Source organism: Cannabis sativa, chromosome X (genome assembly GCF_029168945.1).
Source record: "Cannabis sativa cultivar Pink pepper isolate KNU-18-1 chromosome X, ASM2916894v1, whole genome shotgun sequence".
Classification (NCBI taxonomy): Eukaryota; Viridiplantae; Streptophyta; class Magnoliopsida; order Rosales; family Cannabaceae; genus Cannabis; species Cannabis sativa.
In genome coordinates this window covers 24,112,248-24,120,082 of record NC_083610.1, presented here as the reverse complement: position 1 = coordinate 24,120,082, position 7,835 = coordinate 24,112,248, and positions in this window count along the sequence as shown.

Below are 7,835 nucleotides of genomic sequence, written 5' to 3'. Positions count from 1 at the left end.
CAGCACCATGATCCTGGGCTTCTTGGAAATAACTAGACATGAGGAGAACATGGTCACGCACGTTTTGATGAGGTTCCATCCGTGCATTAATGTACTTCTTAGTCACGTCAAAGCGTGACTGAAGTGATGCCTTACCGAATAGCTCATTTAACTTCGTCATAACTTCAGCAGCCTTCTCGGTTTTAGAAAACCGAGTTTTGAGGGTGTCAACCATGCTAGAAAGCATAAAGTATAGAGCTTTGTCATTTGTTTTTTTCCAACGCTCATACTTTTCTTTCACAGCTTTGGATGCATTATCCCCAGGCACTTCAGGTGACGGCTCAGTTAAAACAAACAAGGCACTTTCTCCTATGAGAGCAATATTAATGTTCTCATTCCATTTATTAAAGTTAGATCCATTCAGCTTATTTTCAGTTAACAGTGATAACATGGGATTCATTTTGACAAAACAGGATACTACAAAATAATAGAAATCAACAAATAGAAATAAATAATGGTTTAGCACAGAATCAATTCAGAAATTATAAGCACATAGCAAGTAGGAATGATATGAGAAAATACTTAAAAATTCAATCCTAAATAATTTCCAAGGTTTTTCAACAAACTGATATCAGTGTCCCGTTTAGGCGAGAGTCAAAGCTACCATCCATTGAATAGAGTTGTCAGCTCATCTAAAATGTTAAACATTCTGGCAACCTTTTATTCGATCAAGATTGGAATCCAGCGTTGTCCCGTTTAGGCGAGAGTCAAGGCTATTCTATCTCATGAGCTTCTACCATTGTTTCGCAATTTGCAAGTCAAATATGGTCGCCACCATTAGGGTGATCTATACCATATAAAACACTTACACACTACTTATCATGCGAGATTAAACGGTGCGAAATTGCTAATGAACGTTCCTCCATTAGGGAGGATTACTCACTAAAACAAACGCGGTGTAAAACCCACAATGGAGATCGAATATCTTAATAATAATAAAGCTTATTCTTTAAAATGTATTTTCTTTATTATTCTAATAAATAAATTCTCATTAAATTCCAAATTTAGAATTGAAATTCAAAAATAAGAATTTAATATAATATTTATAAAATTATACTTAGATGGTGATTGAAATAAAATTAATTATTTCCATCTTAGTAATAATCTTAAATATAAATAAAGGAAATTAATTTAAGTTGAATTAAATTAAATAATTAGCAACTTAAAAATTTCCTTTGAGAATATATTTATTGAGTTCGAAAATATAAAGTATAAAAAAGAAATATACTATTTTCGAAAATAATAAAAATAGAAAAGAAATACTTCAAGCAAAAAAATCACCTATCTAGATTTTCTTTTGACTAATTAATTCAATTTCTAATAATATATATTTTAAATTCATTTATTTTAAATTAATCAATTAAATGAAAAAATCATTGATTGTAGTTGGTCCAAGAATTAAAATAAATAATTAATTTACAACTCAATCTATTTTTCAAGATTAAAAATTCAAAAAAATTGCATAAATAAAATGCATTTTCAAAATTGATTAAGAAAATAAAAGAAAAATATATATTGAAAATTATTTAAATTTAAGTTGAAAAATTAAATTTCAACCTAAAAATAATTTTCTATTTAATTAAGTGTCATGAAAAATCAATAAATATTTAAGTATCATGATGAAAATCAACTTAGATATTTAGATTTTTCAAGTTAATTAAATGTATTAAATTCAAGAAATAAATAATTAAGTGTAGAGAAGGCTTAATTATTAATTTCTATTTAATACTAGGAAAAATATACTTAATAAAATTGTACCAAAATTAATTATTTAAATAATTAATTTCACAAAGTATAATATTTTCCTATTTAAATATTAGAAATAATAAGTAGTCTAGAAATTACTATCTAGAAAATATCTTATTTGACTAAGTATCTTTTCAAAAATTTAAAAAATATCTAATTTAAGTTAGATAGAAAAAATCTAAAACTTAAATAATTTCAAATTTAGATTTAATTAAATATCAAAAATTAAGTTGTAACCACTTAATTTGAAGATATCTTTTTAAGTTAATATTCGAAAAGATATTAACCTAAAAAATATCTAAAATATTCCATTTTAAGTTAATATTCGAAAAGATATTAACTTTAAAAAAATATCTTAAGAATCTTTAATAACTAATGCCTAGGATTCCTCAACTTGATTTAAAATTTAAATAAAATATTCAAATTTAAGTTAGATAAGAAAAATCAGTTGATACAACTAATTTATAACTTAAATAGGAATATTTAATTAAATAAGCTCCAGAAAGAATCTTAGTTAGTTAAAATTCTATATTTAATTAAATACAAGAAAAATACAAATAGTTTGTCTAGAAATAATATCTAAACAAAAAGTGTTTTTCTTAAAATTAATTTTAAAATATTAAAATGAAAATAAATTTTCATATATTTTAAAAGTTAATTATGTTGCTAATTCAATTTTATTAGGTCAAACTAATATAATTAACCTAGTACAGTTATTTAAATCAGGCAAATGGGCCTTCACAATTGGGGTAGTTCATGTGAGGGGGTGCTGGGTTCAGTATGTCGTACCGACTTCTATGGCTCCCAACTCTCACACAAGGCCCAAAAGAGAGGAATTTAACCTTAAAATAAATAACTGTTATTAATTGAATAGGTCCAAGAACTAAATGGACCTAAATAAAATCTATCATGGTGTGACATTTTATTTAGCAACAACCTATATGTATCTATATTAATACAAAATAAACATATAGGCTCACACAGGCACACTTTGGATGGATCCTATCATGTTGCTAGGTCATACACGGATGAAAGAAGATTGTAAAATTTACCTGTTACAAATTATTAACTTGACCAAGGGAGCCATCAGATCATTAGATCTGGCAAAAAGTAACCATGGCTATTTGCAATCAAGTAATAATAGGTTTTGAAAACTTACACACAAGCTAAAACCACATACTCCTGCAACAAGGTTAGCTGGATAGTTGGAAGTAGGATTTATTTAATTTTAAATAAATAAATTTCGAAAATTAAAGTAATTAAATAAATAAATAAAATAAATATTTAATTTTGAAAAAAAATAAAATAAATAATAATATTAATTTATTTTTCGAAAAAAAAAATAAAATTAAAAATTAATTTTCGAAAAAATTAAAAATTAATTATTTATTTTCGAAAATAAAAAAAGTTATTTATTTTCGAAAATAAAAAAAAATGTTATTAATTTAAATTTTGAAATTTTTTTAAAAAAATATTTAAAATTAAACCCATAATTTTGAAAAATTAGGTTTCAACTAACCTAAATATCATTTCAAAATTTGCTAACTACTTTTAAAAATTAAATGTTATTTTATAAATAAAAATTAAATAAAATTAGAAAAGATAAATTAAATATCTTTTTCAGATTTTAAATTTAATTTAAATAAATAAAATAACAAAATTTAAAATTTAGCAAAATATCTTACATCTATTTAAAATTACATGATTATAATTATCTTATTTTAAATTTAAATAAGGTCAAAATATCTTAAAAAGATTTAATTTAAAAATATATATAAAATCTGACCTTAAATTTAAAAATAAGATAAGATATAATTAAATTTAAAAATAAGATAGATAATTAAGCAATAACATAGATATTTACTAAGTTCAAAATTCAACTTACACTAATATCTTGAATTAAATTTAAAAAATATTAAATTAATTCATAATGATAATTAGAATTGAATTAAGAATAGCAAATCTATATATACAAAACTATACAAAAAATCGGAAGTTAATTCCATGAAAAAGCATGAAAAAACGAAGAAAAACGAAAAAATTGTGAGCTGTACGGACAGTTTTCGCGATCGCAGGAAAATTTCAGCACAGCTTCGATTTTTCCGAATCTTCAAAAAATGATAACTAATTCAAATAAAATCGAAATTGATTTCTGTAAAAAGGTAACTTGCTTAATTTTTTCCATACTATCCAATAAAAATAATTCCAGAAACAGAATCGCAATTATTTTTCACGAAAATTTACAAACATCAATCAATCATCAAATAACACTCAATACAACATGATACCATCCAAAAACAAACAAACAATCGTTTTAAAGTCCAAATTTCTTGCAAGTAAATCAATTACCATGGCTCTGAGGCCAGTTGTTGGAATATATTTTACCAGGATCTTAGATCTACTTACAAGTATGTTGTTTAAACACCCTAAATATGAACTTTCTAAAACGATAAATTAAACACATATAAAGTTAAGAAAACCTTACATTGATGCAGCGGAATTAATGACTCCTTCCACTCAGATCTCTAACCCTTGAATCCTTTCTGTAGCAGAGTATAATCAAGATCTGAGCGCGAATATCCTTCTTCTCCAAGTTTGATCCTTCACAGTCTTCCAATCTATGATTGAGTTACTGCTTGCTGTGTGTGGGCGCTCACTCTTTCACTAGGGTCCCGAAATTGATGAAGGGAAAAGAGAGGGATGATTTCGGCCAGGTATAGAAAGTGGGGAAGGCTCAGTTTTTCTGAAGAGAGAAATTTCTGTCAGAAAAGGTTATTGAAAACTTGTGATTTGACTGAGCCATCACTTTCTATTTATAGGCAACTACTAGGTTTAGGTTAGGAATTATTTGGCATTAAAATAATGAAAATATTAATTTGAAAAACCTATTTAAGTGGCCGGCCATGGTCTGTTAGTGGGCCTCACTTGATTTTGCAGTTTTATCAAATTTTATCTCTATTTTCTCAAAAATGCCAATTTTCCAATTCTAACCTTTTAAATGCCAAAACTAATTATTTAATAACTAAAATAGATTATTAAATAATATTGTCATTTAATTTAATTATTAATTAGACATATAAAGTCCATTAATAAATAAATAAACCTAGAAACTCTTTTCTTTACAATTTCACCCCTGCTTAGTGAAAATTCATAAAATTAGACATAGTCTAACTTTAGAATTATAATTGATCAATCACGAATCAATTAATGAGTCTTACAAGCAGAATGTTCTCAACTAGAATGGGGACCATCGATCTATATGCTGAGCTTCCAATAAGTGAACCAAATTTACCAAGTAAATTCCTACTTATTAATTCTTCGTTGAATCCACTCTTAGAACTTAGAATTGCACTCTCATACTTATATAGAGCATATTGTATGTTCCACAAAATCAATATACTATCTCATTTAACCATTGTTATAATCTTATTGTGATTTAAAGATCCTCTATATAGATGATCTACATCGAGATGGGATTTCTTTACCGTTCTCACCCCTCAATGTATTTTGCCCCTTAAAACACTTAGCTACCTGTAAATGGTGTTTAGTGATCTAATGATTAGTCAGTTAAACAAGAGCTCATCCATTTACTTGTATTTTCTAAGCTCGAAGGGAATCATCACTTGACTTCTATACACCAGTAGAAGCTATAGATTCCATATTTATGTTCAGCACTCCCACAGAATCATACTATCATGTTCCCAAAATATACGTATCACCCTGACCCAAAAGTAGGCTTAACTAATAAATCTAAGAACATGAATAGCACTCCTGAGTTGAGCCTAAGCATATCAGGATTTAGATTCTTTTAATCTTAAGATCAACTACTGATATTGACTTGGAAAGATATGTATAACGGTAAGTTTATAATGTCTTAACTTAGTTGCAATATCGGTCCAGTCCAATGTATACTCCATACATTCGAAACTAGTATACTTTACTAATGTCCTGGAAAGAACATAACACTTACTCCAAGTGTAAGTACACATCATCGCTGATTATCACATTAGTGTAAATCCAATAACACTGATGAAACAGGGACCAAGTCTTTTGATTCATATGATCACAATCACATTCCACTGTGTTGACGATACTGTAATTGTGAATAAACATATGATCTGGATTTAACTGATTTTGTGTGTATGAATGTAATAAACATATCAAACATATTAAACCATTAGCATGTAAAATTCATGCAAACATAAATCACTTCAAATTTCTTATATTGATAACTAATCAGATTGTAAAGAGTTTTATTTAGGGCATAAAACCCAACAACTTTGGCATATTTGGCTCTTGAGGACTGGAAAAGGACAATCACAATGGGTGATTATAACTTGCAATACTATGAAGGGGAAGAAGTAGCTTGTATCTCTAACATAGTGGATACACCAGTACTACTTCCACAAGTTAAGCAACGTCAGTGGCAAGATGAAAAGCTAAGACTTATTTGGAACCGAATCTACGATGGTGAGCAACTAGACGGGTGGACAGTTAATGGTGAAGGGTACCTATGCCATATGGGAAGACTAGTTGTTACAGATATCCCTGATCTTAGGGAGACCATTTTGATTGAGGCCCATAGATCCAAATTTTTTGTACATCCTGGAAGTACAAAGATGCATTAAGATTTAAAGAGACAATATTGGTGGGAAGGTATGAAAAGAGATGTGGCCAACTTTGTAGTTAAGTGTATAGTTTGTCAGCAAGTAAAGGCTGAGCATCAAAGACCCTCAAGTTTACTTCAACCTTTGCCTATACCAGAATGGAAGTGGGACAAGATTACAATGGACTTTGTTACTGGGTTGCCATTGACACCTTTGAAGCATGACATTGTTTGGGTGATTGTTGATCGTTTAACTAAGTCTGCCCATTTTATTCAAATCAGAAAGGATTATAAACTTACCAGGCTAGCTCTACTTTACGTAGACAATATAGTTCGACTACATGGAGTGCCTTCAAGCATTGTATCTGATAGAGATCCTCGATTTACATCAAGGTTTTGGAAGGCCTTGCAACAAGCCTTAGGAACTGAACTTTACTTGAGTACTGCCCATCATCCACAGACAGATGGACAGTCTGAGAGGACGATACAGACTTTGGAAGACATGCTTCGCTCTTGTGTTTTGGATTTTTGAGGTAGTTGGGGAGAACATTTGTCACTAATGGAATTCACATACAACAATAGCTACCAAACCAGTATAGGCATGGCTCCTTATGAGGCCTTATATGGGAGACCATGCAGATTGCCTTTGTGTTGGGCAGAACCAGATGAGAATGTCACTATTGGACCCCAGATTATCACTAGTACCACTGAAAAGATTAAGGGAATCCAAGAAATACTTAAGGTTTTTCAGAGTCGTCAGAAAAGCTATACCGATCTCCATTGACAGAAAGTTGAGTTTGATGTTTGTAATTATGTCTTCTTGAAAGTTACTTCTATGCGTGGCGTAATGAGATTTGGAGTGAAGGGTATGCTAAGTATTGGAAATTATTTTACCAGGATCTTAGATCTACTCACAAGTATGTTGTTTAATACCCTAAATATGAACTTTCTAAAACGAGAAATTAAACACATATAAAGTTAAGAAAACCTTACATTGATGCAGCAGAATTAATGTCTCCTTCACTCAGATCTCTAACCCTTGAATCCTTTCTGTAGCAGAGTATAATCAAGATGTGAGCCTGAATGTCCTTCTTCTTTGAGTTTGATCCTTCACAGTCTTCCAATCTATGATTGAGTTACTGCTTGTTGTGTGTGGGCACTCACTCTCTTACTGGGGTCACGAAATTTATGAAGAGAAATGAGAAGAGGGATTTCGGCCAATGTATAGAAAATAGGGAAGGCTCAGTTTTTCTAAAGAGAGAAATTTCTGTCAGATAACTAATGATTTGTTTTTTGACTGAGCCATCACTTTCTATTTATAGGCAACTACTAGGTTTAGGTTAGGAATTATTTGCCATTAAAATAATGAAAATATCAATTTGAAATTCCACAAATAGTGGCCGACCATGGTGTGTTAATGGGCCGCACTTGATTTTGCAGTTTA